Source organism: Lampris incognitus, chromosome 8, assembly GCF_029633865.1.
Source record: "Lampris incognitus isolate fLamInc1 chromosome 8, fLamInc1.hap2, whole genome shotgun sequence".
Classification (NCBI taxonomy): domain Eukaryota; kingdom Metazoa; phylum Chordata; class Actinopteri; order Lampriformes; family Lampridae; genus Lampris; species Lampris incognitus.
In genome coordinates this window covers 36,827,475-36,847,303 of record NC_079218.1, presented here as the reverse complement: position 1 = coordinate 36,847,303, position 19,829 = coordinate 36,827,475, and the positions used below count along the sequence as shown (strand labels likewise).

The window sequence follows — 19,829 nt, the reverse complement described above, 5'->3', positions numbered from 1 at the left end:
CCAGGCTCTAACATCCTTACGGAGCCCAGGCCAAACGAACTTGACGCTCACCAGCTTGGTCGAGGCCTTCACTCCCGGGTGGGAAAGGCCATGGACGGTGTCGAAAACTCGGCGCCGCCAGGAAGTAGGCACCAGGGGGCGCGGTTGACCGGTGGAGATGTCACAGAGGAGGGTGGTGTTGGCCGCGTCGAACGTCACTTCCTCCAGCCGTAGCGCCGTAGGGGTCGACCGGTAGTCTTGAACGGTCGCGTCCTTGGCTTGGTCCGCTGCCATAGCGGCGTAGTCGAGTCCCAAGTGAACGGCGTTAACAACTGCCCGTGAAAGGCAGTCGGCAACGAAGTTATCCTTGCCCGACACGTGTTGTATGTCCGTGGTAAACTCGGAAACCGCCGCGAGATGGCGCTGCTGACGCCCAGACCACGGTTCTGAGGTTTTGGCCATACAGAACGTCAGCGGTTTGTGGTCCACGAAAGCGGTGAACTGTCGGCCCTCCAATAGGAACCTAAAGTGTCTGGTTGCGAGGAAGAGACCCAGTAGTTCCCTATCAAAGGTGCTGTATTTGCGCTCGCTCTCACGGAGTTGTTTACTGAAGAACGCCAACGGCTGCCAGCCCCCCTCCACCCACTGCTCACACACGGCCCCCACGGCGTAGTCGGAGGCATCCGTTGTAAGGGCTATGGGGGCGGCAGGCGACGGGTGAGCTAGCAGCGCAGCGTTGGCCAGCGCGGTCTTGGCGGCCACAAAAGCCTCGTCCATCCCCGAAGACCAGTCCAGCTCGTCCTTAGACTTCTTACCCCGCAGGGCCTCATACAGGGGATGCATGATGTGGGCGGCACGGGGCAGGAAACGGTTATAAAAGTTCACCATGCCCAGGAATTCCTGCAGCGACTGTACAGTGCGGGGGCGGGGGAACATGGTGACAGCCTCAACCCTGGCAGGGAGGGGAACGGCCCCCTGTGGAGTGATGTGGTGCCCGAGGAAGGTGATGGACGACTCCCCGAACTGACACTTAGCTGGGTTGATGATGAGGCCGTGTTCGCTGAGCCTGTCGAACAGCTGTGTGAGGTGCGTCATGTGTTCCTCCGCCGACGCGCTGGCCACGAGGATGTCGTCTAAGTACACAAACAAAAATGGCATGTCGCGGAGCACAGAATCCATAAGGCGCTGAAACGTCTGCGCCGCCCCTTTAAGGCCGAAAGGCATACGTAAAAACTCAAAGAGCCCAAAGGGTGTGATGACAGCCGTTTTTGGGACATCCAGTGGGTGGACCGGCACTTGGTGATACCCCCGCACTAAGTCGATTTTGGAATAGATGGCAGCGCCCGCCAGATGGGTAGAGAAATCTTGTATGTGCGGTATGGGGTACCGGTCGGGGGTCGTGGCATTGTTTAGGCGACGGTAGTCCCCGCACGGGCGCCAACCCCCGTCGGCCTTAGTAACCATGTGAAGAGGGGAAGCCCACGGGCTGTCAGAACGGCGGACAATGCCGAGGCGCTCCATAGTCGAAAACTCCTCCCTGGCTATTGCGAGCTTGGCCGAGTCGAGGCGTCGGGCCCGGGCGTAAACTGGGGGGCCCACTGTGGTGATATGATGTTCCACGCCGTGCTTGGCCACCGCCGAGGAGAAGGTGGGTGTGGTGAGCTCGGGGAAATTTGCGAGCAGGCGTTGGTATGGATCCCCGGTGGAGAGTGTGTTAGCGAGGCACAGCGCTCCAGCGCCCCCAAGCGTGCAGGGGTATGACGCAAAAGAGACGGCATCAATCACGCGACAGTTTTTAACATCCACCAGCAGGTTGAAAGCACAGAGGAAATCCGCACCTAGGAGCGGGGTGGATACAGCAGCCATCACAAAGTCCCAGCCGAAACGTCGGCCGCCAAAACACACGTCCACATGTCTGATACCGTACGTCCGTATGGACGTGCCGTTGGCGGCGTCCATCTGGGGGCCGTGACTGTCGGTCATCGTGTCCACAGCTTGTGCTGGTAGTATGCTGCGTTGAGCGCCAGAGTCAACCAGCAGCCGCCGGCCCGACAAGGAGTCTCTGATGAACAACAGCTTGCAGTCACGGCCGGCGCCCATAGCCGTTAACGAGCGCCGGCCTTGGCGTTTCCCTGAACCCTGTAATAGCATGGTTTGCGACACCGTTTTGCTTTTGCCCCAAACCTGGCATGGTAATAACAGAGCCCGTCGTCAGGTTGGCGGCGGGCTGTCACCGCAGCCGCGGTGTCCATATAGTCGTACACAGGTGGTGGTGGGGCGGTCTGGTGGGGTAGCAGGGCATGCACAAACTGTTGCCGGTTGGCCAGGAAAACCCTGTCTGCTTCAGCAGCCAGAGAACGGTAGTCCTTGGAGGCGGCGAGAGGAGAACTGGCCAGTGCTGTGCGTACAGGTGCGGGGAGCTGCCTCAGAAAAATGTGTGTGAAAAGAAAGGCCGGATCAGCCGATCCCAGCACAGACAGCATTTTTTCCATTAACTCAGACGGTTTGCCGTCGCCGAGGCCATTCGGGGACAGTAAACGGTCTGCCTTCTCCAGCTCCGACAGTTCAAATAGTTTCAGGAGGAATGTCTTTATAGCATCGTACTTGCCAGCAGCTGGCGGAGCTTCCAACAGCGTCATTGCTCGCGCCGTTGTCGATGCGTCTAACGCCGCCACTACGTAGAAGTACTGCGTTGCATCCTGCGTTATCCCTCTCAGCTGGAACTGGGCTTCCACATGTTGAAACCACGGCCGTGGATTATGCTGCCAAAAGTCGGGTAGCTTTACAGAAGCGGTGTCAATGCTAGCGTTAGCAATAGCCATGTTGTTAGCACCGGCGTCGTCGTTGTCAGACATACTCGTATTAGTAGTTAGATCACGTCGGGGTCACCAATGTGGAGTTAGAAAACAACGAGACAGGAGACGTGAGAGTAGACGTAGTCGAGGTAGTTTACTAGCTCCAACTTTGCATGTCATACGTTCGACAACGACACTGAACTGACTGTGAACCGGAAGCGGAAGTGCATTATCTGACGCCTCGCCTCTTCCCTTAAAGGTACACCGTCCTCTTAGGTGAATGTCTCTCGATATATAGATGTGGGTCACCACACAATCATAATTTGTTAGTCCACCGTAACCACGAAATCGCGCAGAAATCTAGTCAGTCCGAGTCAGCACCCCGAGGAGAGAGGTTAAGTCCTCTGCGAGAATTTCCGAATGGAAATTCGGAAATTCGCGTCCTATGCTGTTCTCTGTCACCGCTGGTTTTGTGGAGATCAAGTATAAAGTATATTCGTGTACATACAAGTGTAAAAAAGCGTTGGTTATTCGGATCATCAGTACTCCTCGTGCGTTTTTCTTGTTTCATGAGATTACGTTTAGTAGTGTTTATTTTAGTTTATTTTTATATCACTTTAAGATAGAGAGCCCCTTTGGGGGTGAACATTGGTTTCACCCTCCACTCTCAAATCACATTGTTTGATTTACTTTGTTTATTTAATTGTATTTTATGAACTATGACTATTATTAATTATCTACTGTTGTGGTGACCCACATCTATATAACGAGACATTCACCTAAGAGGACGGTGTACCTTTAAGGGAAGAGGCGAGGGGTCAGATAATGCACTTCCGCTTCCGGTTCACGGTTCAGTGTCGTTGTCGAATGTATGACTTGCTAAGTTGGAGCTAGTAAACTACCTCGACTACGTCTACTCTCACGTCTCCTGTCTCGTTGTTTTCTAACTCCACATTGGTGACCCCGACGTGATCGAACTACTAATACGAGTATGTCTGGCAACGACGAAGCCGGTGCTAACAACATGGCTATTGCTAACGCTAGCATTGACACCGCTTCTGTAAAGCTACCCGACTTTTGGCAGCATAATCCACGGCCGTGGTTTCAACATGTGGAAGCCCAGTTCCAGCTGAGAGGGATAACGCAGGATGCAACGCAGTACTTCCACGTAGTGGCGGCGTTAGACGCATCGACAACGGCGCGAGCAATGACACTGTTGGAAGCTCCGCCAGCTGCTGGCAAGTACGATGCTATAAAGACATTCCTCCTTAAACTATTTGAACTGTCGGAGCTGGAGAAGGCAGACCGTTTACTGTCCCTGAATGGCCTCGGCGACGGCAAACCGTGTGAGTTAATGGAAAAAATGCTGTCTGTGCTGGGATCGGCTGATCCGGCCTTTCTTTTCACACACATTTTTCTGAGGCAGCTCCCCGCACCTGTACGCACAGCACTGGCCAGTTCTCCTCTCGCCGCCTCCAAGGACTACCGTTCTCTGGCTGCTGAAGCAGACAGGGTTTTCCTGGCCAACCGGCAACAGTTTGTGCACGCCCTGCTACCCCACCAGACCGCCCCACCACCACCTGTGTACGACTATATGGACACCGCGGCTGCGGTGACAGCCCGCCGCCAACCTGACGACGGGCTCTGTTATTACCATGCCAGGTTTGGGGCAAAAGCAAAACAATGTCGCAAACCCTGCAGTTACAGGGTTCAGGGAAACGCCAAGGCCGGCGCTCGTTAACGGCTATGGGCGCCGGCCGTGACTGCAAGCTGTTGTTCATCAGAGACTCCTTGTCGGGCCGGCGGCTGCTGGTTGACTCTGGCGCTCAACGCAGCATACTACCAGCACAAGCTGTGGACACGATGACCGACAGTCACGGCCCCCAGATGGACGCCGCCAACGGCACGTCCATTCGGACGTACGGTATCAGACATGTGGCCGTGTGTTTTGGCGGCCGACGTTTCGGCTGGGACTTTGTGATGGCTGCTGTATCCACCCCGCTCCTAGGTGCGGATTGTGCTTTCAACCTGCTGGTGGATGTTAAAAACTGTCGCGTGATTGATGCCGTCTCTTTTGCGTCATACCCCTGCACGCTTGGGGGCGCTGGAGCGCTGTGCCTCGCTAACACACTCTCCACCGGGGATCCATACCAACGCCTGCTCGCCAATTTCCCCGAGCTCACCACACCCACCTTCTCCCCGGCGGTGGCCAAGCACGGCGTGGAACATCATATCACCACAGTGGGCCCCCCAGTTTACGCCCGGGCCCGACGCCTCGACTCGGCCAAGCTCGCAATAGCCAGGGAGGAGTTTTCGACTATGGAGCGCCTCGGCATTGTCCGCCGTTCTGACAGCCCGTGGGCTTCCCCTCTTCACATGGTTACTAAGGCCGACGGGGGTTGGCGCCCGTGCGGGGACTACCGTCGCCTAAACAATGCCACGACCCCCGACCGGTACCCCATACCGCACATACAAGATTTCTCTACCCACCTGGCGGGCGCTGCCATCTATTCCAAAATCGACTTAGTGCGGGGGTATCACCAAGTGCCGGTCCACCCACTGGATGTCCCAAAAACGGCTGTCATCACACTCTTTGGGCTCTTTGAGTTTTTACGTATGCCTTTCGGCCTTAAAGGGGCGGCGCAGACGTTTCAGCGCCTTATGGATTCTGTGCTCCGCGACATGCCACTTTTGTTTGTGTACTTAGACGACATCCTCGTGGCCAGCGCGTCGGCGGAGGAACACATGACGCACCTCAGACAGCTGTTCGACAGGCTCAGCGAACACGGCCTCATCATCAACCCAGCTAAGTGTCAGTTCGGGGAGTCGTCCATCACCTTCCTCGGGCACCACATCACTCCACAGGGGGCCGTTCCCCTCCCTGCCAGGGTTGAGGCTGTCACCATGTTCCCCCGCCCCCGCACTGTACAGTCGCTGCAGGAATTCCTGGGCATGGTGAACTTTTATAACCGTTTCCTGCCCCGTGCCGCCCACATCATGCGTCCCCTGTATGAGGCCCTGCGGGGTAAGAAGTCTAAGGACGAGCTGGACTGGTCTTCGGGGATGGACGAGGCTTTTGTGGCCGCCAAGACCGCGCTGGCCAACGCTGCGCTGCTAGCTCACCCGTCGCCTGCCGCCCCCATAGCCCTTACAACGGATGCCTCCGACTACGCCGTGGGGGCCGTGTGTGAGCAGTGGGTGGGGGGGGGGGCTGGCAGCCGTTGGCGTTGTTCAGTAAACAACTCCGTGAGAGCGAGTGCAAATACAGCACCTTTGATAGGGAACTACTGGGTCTCTTCCTCGCAACCAGACACTTTAGGTTCCTATTGGAGGGCCGACAGTTCACCGCTTTCGTGGACCACAAACCGCTGACGTTCTGTATGGCCAAAACCTCAGAACCGTGGTCTGGGCGTCAGCAGCGCCATCTCGCGGCGGTTTCCGAGTTTACCACAGACATACAACACGTGTCGGGCAAGGATAACTTCGTCGCCGACTGCCTTTCACGGGCGGTTGTTAACGCCGTTCACTTGGGACTCGACTACGCCACTATGGCAGCGGACCAAGCCAAGGACGCGACCGTTCAAGACTACCGGTCGACCCCTACGGCGCTACGGCTGGAGGACGTGATGTTCGACGCGGCCAACACCACCCTCCTCTGTGACATCTCCACCGGTCAACCGCGCCCCCTGGTGCCTACGTCCTGGCGGCGCTGAGTTTTCGACACCGTCCACGGCCTTTCCCACCCAGGAGTGAAGGCCTCGACCAAGCTGGTGAGTGTCAAGTTCGTTTGGCCTGGGCTCCGTAAGGATGTTAGAGCCTGGGCCGGCTCGTGTGTGGCGTGCCAACGCGCCAAGGTGCACCGCCATACCAAGGCCCCTTTGGCGCCGTTTGTGGTTCCAGAGAGGCGGGTTGACCTGGTGGGTCCCCTGCCCCCCTCCCGTGGTTATACGTTCCTCCTCACTATTGTGGACAGGGCCACCAGGTGGCCAGAGGCTATTCCCTTGTCCTCCACGACAGCAGCAGAGGTAGCGCGGGCGTTCATCGGCTGCTGGGTGGCCCGTTTCGGCACGCCTGGTGACATCACGAGCGACCGGGGCTCCCAGTTTACCTCGGAGCTCTGGATGGCAGTCGCTGAGCACCTGGGGGTGAAGATCCACCGCACTACGGCGTACAACCCGCAGAGCAACGGACTTTGTGAGCGGTTCCATCGGGACATGAAAGCCGCTCTGCGGGCAAGCCTCACTGGCTGCGACTGGATGGACCGGCTCCCGTGGGTCATGCTCGGCCTGCGTTCAGCCCCGAAGGAAGACCTCCAGACCTCCTCTGCTGAGCTGGTGTATGGCCAGCCCCTGCGGGTTCCGGGGGAGTTTCTTCCGGATGCTACGGCTCCCTGGTCGGCCGCCTCTCACCTCAGTGCGTCCCAGAGCGCTGCCGGTGCCTTCGCTCCCATTCCGATGTCTCAACACTGCCTCCCCCGGTCCTATGTCCCCAAGGATCTGCCATCGGCGAGGTACGTCTTCATTAGGCACGACAGCCATCGGTCCCCGCTGCAGCCCCCATACGACGGGCCCTTCCGCGTCCTGGAGGCGGGGGATAAGAACTTTGTGGTGGACATGGGGGGCAGGCCGGAGCGGGTCGCTATAGACCGTCTCAAGCCCGCTCACTTGGACATTTGGGAGCCAATGCAATTGGCCCTACCCCCGCGGCGGGGGCGCCCTCCTAGGTCGGCCCCGGCACCTGCCTCTGTTCCTGCTTCGGCCCCGCCTATGGCCCGAGTTTCGACCCCATCTGTTGACCCCATCTGTTTCCCCTCCTGTGAAGCGCAGCCGTCATGGCCGCAGGGTCCGCCCCCCGACTCGTCACCTGTTTTCCCCGTGACTTTGCACTATGTCATTGACTGTTCTGTTGTAGAGTCTATCTTTATGTTCATGACTTGCACTTTTGCATTGTTTTGTGTAGGTGAATTCTGGGGGGGCCTGTGTGGTGACCCACATCTATATAACGAGAGACATTCACCTAAGAGGACGGTGTACCTTTAAGGGAAGAGGCGAGGGGTCAGATAATGCACTTCCGCTTCCGGTTCACGGTTCAGTGTCGTTGTCGAATGTATGACTTGCTAAGTTGGAGCTAGTAAACTACCTCGACTACGTCTACTCTCACGTCTCCTGTCTCGTTGTTTTCTAACTCCACACTGTTCTATTTAATTATATATTGGCTGTATTGGCTGCTCATTTTAACTGGTTAAGAGTGCTGGTTCAATGTGCTTAGTAATATAGAACACCACTGGTGCATTACACCTTTTATTAGAGGCATCACAGGCTTGATCCGCAATTGCGCACACACCTATAGGGTAATAGGTATCAATTACCAGTGTTAGAATATTTCTATCTTAAATTCTGGGGAAATAAATAGTATACTAGCTTAATTGTGGGTGTAGTATTTCCGCAGTGTAGGCACCGTGCTACTTAATGTGTTACATTCAAGTTTTCTTGTTATTACTTTTCAATCTTGTCATACTTTTCAGTCACATGTAATAGTTTCCTAATCTAATAGCATTAGCCTAGTGACATTTAGGGGAAGACAGGAATTTCAGCCATCTCACAGTTGACCGCTGAGAAGCTAGGATCCTGTTTTATTTAATATGTGAGTCTGACTCCTGTGTGCATTATAACACTAGGTAAAAAAGGGTTACATTTTGGAGGCACCAATGGGATTTCCTGTTTACCAAAATAAGTAAGTAATTTTAATGTGATTAGTGTTTATTTGTTTTTGCCATTTGCAATCTACTCTAGATACCTAGTATGGACCTTAGTCAGGATGTTGAATGGAGCCGTGAGGAGAATGTGAACTTGTCCTGTGCTATTTTACTTAGCAGAGTGCCACTGGATGTAACTGATGGTGTGATTAGCTGTGTGCTAAACACAGTAAAGGTTTTGGGTTGGACCCGGATACGTGGTCGCCATGGCGACAAGACTGGTAGGTACTTGTTCATTTTAGTGGGGGCTATACCGTTTTAGACCCCAGGTCTGTACCTCCTGAAGTTGGAGTTGTAGGTGAAGCAGGGCCCTGGGCTGTTCATGTGGTGACTAGCCTAGTGACACCAGTTAAAAGGGGTTACATACAGCCTAAAGAAATTTTTAGCGCAAATTGCTTTTGATGAAATGTGGACTACACACATTCACATGTGTGAAGCTTCACATTTGCTCTGTAAGCATGAGCATCGTCTATATTGACTGAATGTCAGGAATGTAAACAGTGCCGGGGTGAAGTTATACTCCACGCACAGCAAAGTCAACTTGAAGTTTAAGGACGGGTGAGTGTAGATGAGGGCACATGTAGGGATGGGCATGAGGTGGGGGATGGGGGCAGTCCATGAGGTATGCCTATTTATTTTGTCCTCGCAGTGTGCACTGCAATTTTCCGCCACATTATCAATGATTTAATTGAGCCAAGTCTATGCTACATTATGGGCTTAGCTGTTAAGAGAGGGAAGCTGGGCGAGACGAATGAATGAAAAGTGGATGGGGAGGGGGGCAGTAAATAAGGAGAGCCAGATGTAGACAGCATGGCAGATAAGAGTGTGAAAAAGCTGATCAAGCTTAGTGGAAGAAGAGAGGCTGTTGAACCAGGAGGGCAGCAGGATCAGGAGAAAACAAAGGCAAATGAGAGGGAAGATGGGAGGAGAGTGGTGAAGAGAGGGCAGGAAAGGGAGAAGAGAATAAAAGAAGAGAGTAGATGGAGAGAGCAATGGTAGAGAGGAGAGTGAAGAAAACAGGAGAGATGAGAAACAATAGCTACATGAAATGTTGAGAGAGGAGACCACAGGAGAGGAGAAACAGAGAAATGAAAAGATAGAAAAGGAGTTAATTAAAGTAGAGCTTTATAGCATAATGAGTAAGATGCAGATGGGCATTAGGGCTTCCATTTTTCAATTTCAATCCCCTGCTTTACATTAGTGCATGCACTTTCTTCTTGTCTCTCTCGCTCTCTACTCTCTGTCTCTCTCTCTCTCTCTCTCTCAACTTTCTCTCTCTACTCTGTCTCTGTCTCTGTCTCTCTGTCTCTACTCTGACTCTCTCAACTCTGTCTCACTCTCTACTGTCTCTCTCGCTCTACTCTCTCTTAACTGTCTCTCCTTTCTACTCTCTCCCTTTCTGTCTCTACTCTCTCTACTCTGTCTCTCTCTACACTGTCTCTCTACTCTGTCACTCTCTCTACTCTGTCTCTCTCTCTACTCTGTCTCTGTCTTAAAAAGAAAGTAAATACTCATTTTAGCCTTTCACCATCCAATCATGTTTATAAAAAGGATAAAAAGGGGGTGTAGATGAAGAGGATCGTGACGATGGGGCGGCAGTATTGTAGTAAAACACCTCACCCCAGCTTCTCACAAGTCTATCCAGAGAGTTTAGTTGGCTAATGCTGGTATATCACCTTTCTATTTGCCTTACATCTTATTAGTATAACATGTTGGGCCCCATGTGGGTCACCTGCATCACATGAGACTTAGTGTCTGATGCCCCCATATTAAGTAGCTGATTCGTAGAGGGTTGATCATAACATGCATTATTCCCCAAGATGTAAGAAAAGAAGAATAATTTTCTCCCCGAAAGCCACCAAGTAATGCATCTCCTTTATTGTTGTTGTTGAACTTATCACGAGGACAATCGGTTTTCCCCATCTTTGGCCCATACCAACATATTTTCAGCTCAAAAAATGTAAATAAAAAAATAAAAAGATGATAAATGCACCCTCCAGACATGGTGCCATAGGAATAATGCAAAGAGTATGGTGAAAGGATTAATTAGCCATTTAAAAAGTAAGAACGTAAGAATAGAGAAAAGTGTCAGTATCATCAATTTAACGTGAAAGATAATGTCTACCAAAAACATTTTAAATATAAAAATTTTGTTAAGTTATGGTAAGAAAGGGACATCACTATTTACCCATTGTGGAGTGTCAGCTAGCTTTTAGTATTTCTATCTGGTTACCTGGGTACCATTCACTTGTGTCAAGCCAATAGACCCACTCCCTGGCCAAAGTTGTATAAAGGTAAGGGGCTCTGATAGGACAGTTTGCTGATTTTCAGGACATTGTCACAGCCATTTTCTTTCCCCTACCTATAAAAGGGTTTCCTAAAAGTTATCCACAACAAAAATAATTTTTTTCTTTTTTTATTTCAGTGAGCATCCATGTCATCCACCCCCCAACTCCTTTTTCTCCCCAATTGTACTTGGCCAATTACCCCACTCTTCCGAGCCATCCTGATCACTGCTCCACCCCCTCTGCTGATCCAGGGAGGGCTGCAGACTACCACATGCCTCCTCCGATCCATGTGGACTCACCAGCTGCTTCTTTTCAACTGACAGTGAGGAGTTTCACCAGGGGGACATAGTGCATGGGAGGATCACACTATTCCCCCCAGTTCCCCCTCCCTCCCGAACAGGCACCCCGACTAACCAGAGGAGGCACTAGCGCAGCGACCAGGACACACACCCACATCCGGCTTCCCACCTGCAGACACGGCCAATTGTGTCTGTAGGGAGGCCTGACCAAGCCGGCGGTAACACGGGGATTCGAACCGGGATCCCCTGTGTTGGTAGGCAATGGAATAGACCACCACGCCACCCAGACTCCCTCCTTCTATCTTCTCAATGGTGGCTGACATTTAGGGACATTTGGTTTCTGATGCCATACAAGAATTCCCCATAGAAACTAATCGTGATACACGCTGATTGTTGGCATATGACAAAAAAGCTTCTCAGAAGCTTGAAGCCACTGGCAGACATTGGGAGGACATGACCCCCCCATTCAGAAAACATCAAAGGCATCGTCTTGGTAAAGCACCGAGCAGTGAGAATAATGTCCATCCCAGAGCGATCATCATTCAGTTTACTTCACGCTTCTACCGAAATCCTATATGGAGAGCTGCTAAGAATTCATCCTACTTAAAGACTAAAGGTCTAAAGTTTGGTGAAGCTCTCTTGAAGGGTGAACGTGAATGGAGACAGAGGTTGTGGCCTGAGGTGCAGAAAGCGTGTGCAGAGGGAAAGGTTGCTTATTTCGATGGGGCCAGGGTGAATTAATACCTAGAGGTTAATCTACTCCTGTCTAAGTAAAGGATCAGTCATCTTTCGCACATGCTCCGTCTTGGTATTGTTTTTGTTTTGTTTTGGTGAATTAAATTCTCAGGGAGTAGCAGATGTCAAAACCTATTTAGAGGTCAACAGAGCACTTTTTTCTTTCTTTCTCTTTTTATTTTTGCTTTGAGACTTTTATTCTGAACTAGATGACGACAGGAATATTTCAGTTGTATTACCAAGACCTTTCTGTCTTTTTCAGTGTAATGGTGCAGCTGTACACTTCAACATATTTGTTCTACTTTAAGTCTTTATTACTAATACATTGTTCTGATGTTCGTTCTTTGTGTTTTTATGTCTTGTTCTATCTTATCTTTGAATGTCAGGGGGTTAAGAGATAATGTCCAACATAAGGCCTTATTTTTGTTTCCAAAAAGTTTCAAAACTGATTTTGTATTTTTTCAAGAGTCTTTTCTTTTCCTAGTGATACCACTTTTTGGAGATCACAATGAAGCAACGATATATGGTTATCTCACGGAACAGAAAGATCTGCAGGGGTCTCATCTTTGAAAAATAACTATGATGGTGTTATTTTGCACTGTGAGTGTGACCCAGAGGGTCATTTCATCTGCCAAGTCTTAAACTGCTTTAATACTATCCTGATCATAAAAAATTGTCCCTTGATGAATTCAGAAAACATTGTTTTCCAACAAACTTTTGTCGATGACAAAAATCAGGCAATAATGAACATGTACCTTTGCAAACAAAATCTATACAAGGTTTTGTTTTGATTCCTTCATTGTCTTATTTTTAAAAAGGTTGTTGACAACCCGTTTTTGTCTGAAAAAAATGTGCGCTGGTTTACTATCTTGAATTAATACAGGTTTTAACTGTACCTGCCTGACCGTCACATTGTCCACTGTTGGATTTTAATATACTTTTCGTTTCGTTTTCATCATGGAAGCAAGGGCATAGATGAATATTTTTTAATCATAGTTTCCAATCAACAAAATTAACTGGTCAAAGGTGGTGGTTCAGTGAGGTACCTTGGGTGAGAGGGGTAGAGATCAGCTGGCGATACCTCAGCTGTACTAACCCTCTTTTATACATGCATATATATACTCCTGTGTGATGATGCACTGATGATCAAGACAATTACCCTTGTGCCTTTGTTTCTCTGAGTCATTATCCATCCATCCATCCATCCATTATCCAAACTGCTTAGCCTGCTCTCAGGGTCGCGGGGATGCTGGAGCCTATCCCAGCAGTCATTGGGTGGCAGGCAGGGAGACACCCTGGACAGGCCGCCAGGCCATCAAAGGGCCGACACACACACACACACACACACACACACACACACACACACACACACACACCTAGGGACAATTTAGTATGGCCGATTCACCTGACCTACATGTCTTTGGACTGTGGGAGGAAACCAGAGCACCCTGAGAAAACCCATGCAGACATGCAAACTCCACATAGAGGATGACCCGGGACGACCCCCATGGTTGGACTACCCTGGGGCTTGAACCCAGGACCTTCTTCCTTTGAGGCATTATGTTTGCAGAAATAAGAATGACTGTAAATCTCTTGGGGATGACTAAAGTGTTTCCATTTAAGGAGATACACATGACACCATGCGCAGAACCACTGTCGTTCATCTGTTGCTATCACAGCAGAAAAAACAACTCTTAGCTAGAAGATGACTATGATCGTTGCAAGAAGGGGCTTTGACTTCATGCAAATGGGTAGATGGTAGACAGATGTATGGCTATGCTGTAAAGATATCACTGAAATACACAGAGGCGGGTCTCCTCAAGCAGGTGCCAGCTCCCATAAAACAACTATTTGGATCTTCTGTCTTATCATCACATGCTAGCTAGGTTGGTCTTCAAGGCCAAACAGATTGCATCATGTCCACTGCTGTCTTGTAAGGCACTGCCAGTAAAGCAGAAGAATGTTGCAGTGGTTACCAGAACACATATGTATGGATTCAAATTGATTGCTGGACAAACACAAATTAATGACATAATCACCACAGTTTGATCCTTCCAGCCATCACAAACTCTCTCACACACACACACACACACACACACACACACACACACACACACACACACACACACACACACACACACTAACCCATGGAGAACATGCAAACTCCACACAGAGGACAACTCAGGATGACCCACCAAGGTTGGACTACCCCGGGACTTGAACCCAGGACCTTCTTGCTGTGAGGCGACCACACTCACCACTGCGCCACCGTGCTTTCACTGACTGTTAAATTAGCCAATGATTCAAAATGCATTATTCTCTCAATTTTGGACCAATTGCCATATAACATTCCTTTTTACATTTTTATTTTATTTTTTTTCATTTTGTAGATACTGTTTAACGGTTTAACAAGAATTAGTTGAGATTAATGTTAATTAAACATAATAGAGACCTTATAATGGCATGCATGTGGCAACAACAGTAAAACACTATATATCTCAGCTAAGTAGTGAGTAAATTGGCTCCAGCCTGCACTGTATGTACAAACAACAGGGACTGAAACTGTTTATTGTCTGTCCATTACCAAGAACAGGTGGTATTTTTAATTAGTGGGCTGTGATTAGCATATAAAAGGACCCCTTCTTTGGGCAGAAATGTTGAAAAGCTCACTTAAAATGACTTTAGGCCAACATTACACATGAAACGTTTTCATGCAACTTAGTCGCATGCAACTGAGTTTGGTCAGAGTTGCATTGGGTATCAGCCCTTACAATTAACTGAAAGACTGTGAGAAACTTACGTAGCTGCATCAAGTTGAAACTGTTTCTACTTGACGCAACAAGGTTTATGCAACAACAAATCAGAGAAAACCTGTCATTTGATGTCACGTCACTTCGCAAATCTGATCCATTCTGGTCTGTTAAAACAATGATGGAGAGACATCTACTAACATGGACATTACACAAAGAAATTTGTTTGATCGAATAATTTGAAGGTGACTCAATTTAATGTAACTAGTCCTCTGTTTTTGGTAGAACATTTGCCAACTGTGTTTGTTACTGAGTAATGTTAATCAATAGCATTAATGTCAACATATAGACCATTAACTTAGCTTATTATTTTTAACACCAGAACGACCAGGATTTCACTCCAACCTAAAAAGACCATGGGCTGTCAAAATGACAGTCGGTTTTTAAACTCTATATTCTGTCAAGATAAATACCCAATTGAGATATTAATGCATTGCATATGTTAGCATGTCTGTTAGGAAACGACTGACACTAAAATTAACATTTTAACAACTATAATACTATTTTTAAACAATTTAAACTTCAGAGAAACATGGTCGAACTTGAATAGCAAAATTGAAAAAGTGAAAATATTACCTGAAAAACCAAACGGAAAACACATATTGCTAATCTAACAAACGTAACAAGGCCTATAAAACCTGAAATGTAAAAAAAAAAGAACTGAAAATAAATACTGAAACAGTCCCAAACAACGACCGGAACTTAAAAACTTTTAGAATGACCACGGTTTGTCAAGATCACGGTTGTCAAGATAAATACCCAATTGAGATATTAATGCATTGCATATGTTCATATGTCTGTTAAGAAATGACTGACACCAAAATTAACATTTTGACAACTTTAATACTATTTTTCAAACAATTTAAAATCGCCGCTGTCCAACGCCTGTAAATACTGCAACGCCTCGGTGGTAGTCATGGTGCGTCAGAAACGGTGTCTGTAACCAGGCATGTTGGCAATAATCAAAACTCAAGTTTAGACTATTACTCTGCACTGGAGAATGCCAGTGTGTTTCTAGGACAGAGCAATGAACTTCGCGAAGGAAATGATGCAACCAACACACGCAAATAGTGACATGATGCACACGATCACGGGCAAATTACGAGCGGTCTTTTTGACACCTCATGGTCGTTTTAGGTAGCTCTTATCATAAAATGTTCTTTTACTTGCAATTGATCTAAAACTCATTTTAATGCAAATATATGCAATTTTAAGAGCATTCAAGGAACGGCAGGTCTGTATCTTTTTCTTTTTTCCCCCGCAAAGTTATTCAACTTTGAAAATCTAAAACTGTCAAAATGACCAGGCATGGGCATATGTCCATGAATACCAATACGTTGCTAATCAAAGCATTGTAAGATGGTGACAGATGTACTCTTAGCCCCCCCGCCTTGATTCAGAGGTGGTTGTTCCCTCTTCACATAGATGGCCTCTTTGACTCTCCATTCAAACCAGCATTCCTCTCTATTAAGGATGCGCACATCCTCATCCTTGAAAGAGTGGCTACTGGCCACCGAGGCTGTCTTTATGCTAAGTATACTGTATATAACAAAGTAATTCTAAGACACTTTGGATGAAATCCTTCTGAAGTCCCGTGTTAGTGAATGTTAGAGTCTGCTTTCTGCGGTGAGCCATATCAGCATAACTAATGATAGCTGTACTTTATCATAGTTTGAGACAATCTCCCTTGAGACCTTAACCAAATTAGAAACTGTCTCCAAATCCACTACATGGTGTGTTTGATCCTATCTTTCAAAACTCCTTCAAGACCTGCTTCCCAGAGCTCAACATCATTAATTAGTCACTCTCTATTGGCTTAGTTCTCTCTGTCTTCATAACTGCTACAAGTCATCTGTTACTTAAAAAACACATTTTAACCCTGATGTCATTAATAATTACAGACTGGCACCCAGGTAGCCAAACAGTTACAGCACATGCCACGTAAACGCAATGTCCCTGGTTTGATTCCAGCCATTGACCTTTGTTGCATGTCATACAAAGTACTTTTAAAAGTGGTTGGATCAAGTCTTATATCTTCTGGAAGTTTTTTCCAAGTATGTGTAGCATACATACACATCTGGAGTGCCCTACTTAGCTTGCTGCCACTGCGAACCGACCCCAGAGAAGCGGCTGATGATGAATGAATGAATGAATGAATGAATGAATGAATGAATGAATGAATGAATGAATGAATGAATGAATGAATGAATGAATATGTGTAGCATACAGTTATGGCTAAAATCTTTTTGACCTTGTTTTATCTTATCTCTGGGAGAAGTTAGCAGACCATTCCCAGATGACCTGAGAGTTTGAGAAGATTCTTATGGTAAAAGCAAGTCAGAAATATATTTTATTCCTAAACCATTAGGAGATTTGTAGATGAGCAGCAGTTTTTTGAAGTCTATTCTATGACACACTTGAAGCCAGTGAAGAGGCCTGAGAATTGGTGTAATGTTTTCAGTTTTCTCCATCTTTGTTAGGACACAGCAGCTTTCTGAAAGAGCTGATGTTGCCTGTGAGCTTTTTTTGGAAAGATCTGAGAAAAGACCATTACAGTAGTAGCCATAATTTTAAGAGGATAATAGGCTGATTTTGTGATTGACTTGATTTGGCTATTAAATTTTAGATTTGGGATCCATAATTACACTGAGATTTCTTGCTTGGTTTTTCATCTTCAAAGAAAGTGCGACGATGAGCACTGACTTTTAACCTTCTCAGCACTAACGGCTATTATCTCAGTTATGTCTTTATTTAGTTGAAGGAAATTCAGGCATATCCAGTTGTTGATTTGCTAAGTGCACTAACACAGTGAATCTATGAGTCCATAGTCACTTGGTGAAAAACATGGGTAAATTTGGGAGTCATCTGTATAGTTATAGTAAGTGATTTTATTACTTTGCATAATGTGGCCTTTGAATAAAAGAAGCCCAAGGATTGAAACTTGGGGAACTCCAGGGCATCATGTTATTTGCTTGGATATGCTGTTGCCAGACAAGACAAAATAGCCCCTTGTCTTGTTTTGATTAATCAAAACGTTTTCACATTTAGTGAAAAAGTCACAGATGTGTTTCATAGGCATAGAGTAGTTATATACACTACCGTTCAAAAGTTTGGGATCACCCAAACAATTTCATGTTTTCCATGAAAAGTCACACTTATTCACCACCATATGCTGTGAAATGAATAGAAAATAGAGTCAAGACATTGACAAGGTTAGAAATAATGATTTGTATTTGAAATAAGATTTTTTTTACATCAAACTTTGCTTTCGTCAAAGAATCCTCCATTTGCAGCAATTACAGCATTGCAGACCTTTGGCATTCTAGCTGTTAATTTGTTGAGGTAATCTGGAGAAATTGCACCCCACGCTTCCAGAAGCAGCTCCCACAAGTTGGATTGGTTGGATGGGCACTTCTTTGAGCAGATTGAGTTTCTGGAGCATCACATTTGTGGGGTCAATTAAACGCTCAAAATGGCCAGAAAAAGAGAACTTTCATCTGAAACTCGACAGTCTATTCTTGTTCTTAGAAATGAAGGCTATTCCATGCGAGAAATTGCTAAGAAATTGAAGATTTCCTACACCGGTGTGTACTACTCCCTTCAGAGGACAGCACAAACAGGCTCTAACCAGAGTAGAAAAAGAAGTGGGAGGCCGCGTTGCACAACTGAGCAAGAAGATAAGTACATTAGAGTCTCTAGTTTGAGAAACAGACGCCTCACAGGTCCCCAACTGGCATCTTCATTAAATAGTACCTGTTAGAGCCTGTTTGTGCTGTCCTCTGAAGGGAGTAGTACACACCGGTGTAGGAAATCTTCAATTTCTTAGCAATTTCTCGCATGGAATAGCCTTCATTTCTAAGAACAAGAATAGACTGTCGAGTTTCAGATGAAAGTTCTCTTTTTCTGGCCATTTTGAGCGTTTAATTGACCCCACAAATGTGATGCTCCAGAAACTCAATCTGCTCAAAGAAGTGCCCATCCAACCAATCCAACTTGTGGGAGCTGCTTCTGGAAGCGTGGGGTGCAATTTCTCCAGATTACCTCAACAAATTAACAGCTAGAATGCCAAAGGTCTGCAATGCTGTAATTGCTGCAAATGGAGGATTCTTTGACGAAAGCAAAGTTTGATGTAAAAAAAATCTTATTTCAAATAAAAATCATTATTTCTAACCTTGTCAATGTCTTGACTCTATTTTCTATTCATTTCACAGCATATGGTGGTGAATAAGTGTGACTTTTCATGGAAAACATGAAATTGTTTGGGTGATCCCAAACTTTTGAACGGTAGTGTATATTTGTCAAAAAAGTTGGAAAATACCACCCCACCCGCCCTTTTTTTTTTAACTCCAACAAAAAAAAATCAACTGGGAGTACAGCATTCAACCACCGTGCACTCTACTTCTGGAATGCTCCTCCCATGTCCAACAGAGAAATAAGTACAGTCCATACCTTCAGTTCAAGACTGAAAACCTATCTGTACCCACTCTTATGGTTCGCCCTGATGAGTCCCATTTGCCAGTCTAGCAACCATTGTGTAAATATCATTATTATCCTAGTTTTTGCCATTGTTATTTTGTTATTGTTGTTGCTGTTTTAGTTGTTTTTGGTGCATAGTGTTGTCTTTGTTCTTGGTCCTTTTTTTTCAGTGTAAAATGTGTTGAGATAGCTCTGTGAAATGCACTTTAAATAAACTTGACCTAACTTTTGTTACTACAATTTTGCCCCAAAGTCTATGAGAAGACTTAGGAGAACAGTTTAAACATTCCTGGTTCAAAGTGAAACAGAACTAATAACCTTTGTGGCCCTGTAAGACTATTTATGTTATTACTCATGATGTTATCCTCTCTTGTTTTACAAACTTACATGGGTGAAGAGAAAGGGGAAAAGACTGAAAATTAAAACCAAGAGTGGTTGCAATCGTCACCTTCCCATCCCAGGTGAACACAGCAGGGATGGCAGCCATTTCGTCTCCTGAAAGTGAGGGCAGATCGAGCTCTGAAATTTGTTCCAGACATATTTTATTGCCTCCTGGATACATTTAAAAGGCAAGCTAAGGAGCAATTTATCACTTGTATCTCGACCAAAAAGAACCATTTCCCGACTGCCTAATTAGCAATGACAGAAAGAGCTTCCTAAGAGTGTCATGTATGTGACTCCCAAAGGACAAC

At 47.1% G+C, this 19,829-nt stretch overlaps 1 protein-coding gene across 1 annotated transcript in view; it reads right to left on the bottom strand.

Moving 5' to 3' along the window:
• The window catches only part of stk32a (serine/threonine kinase 32A), a 158,473-nt gene that overhangs the window by 23,762 nt on the left and 114,882 nt on the right, over positions 1–19,829 (bottom strand). The gene's annotated exons all lie outside the window — the stretch shown is intronic.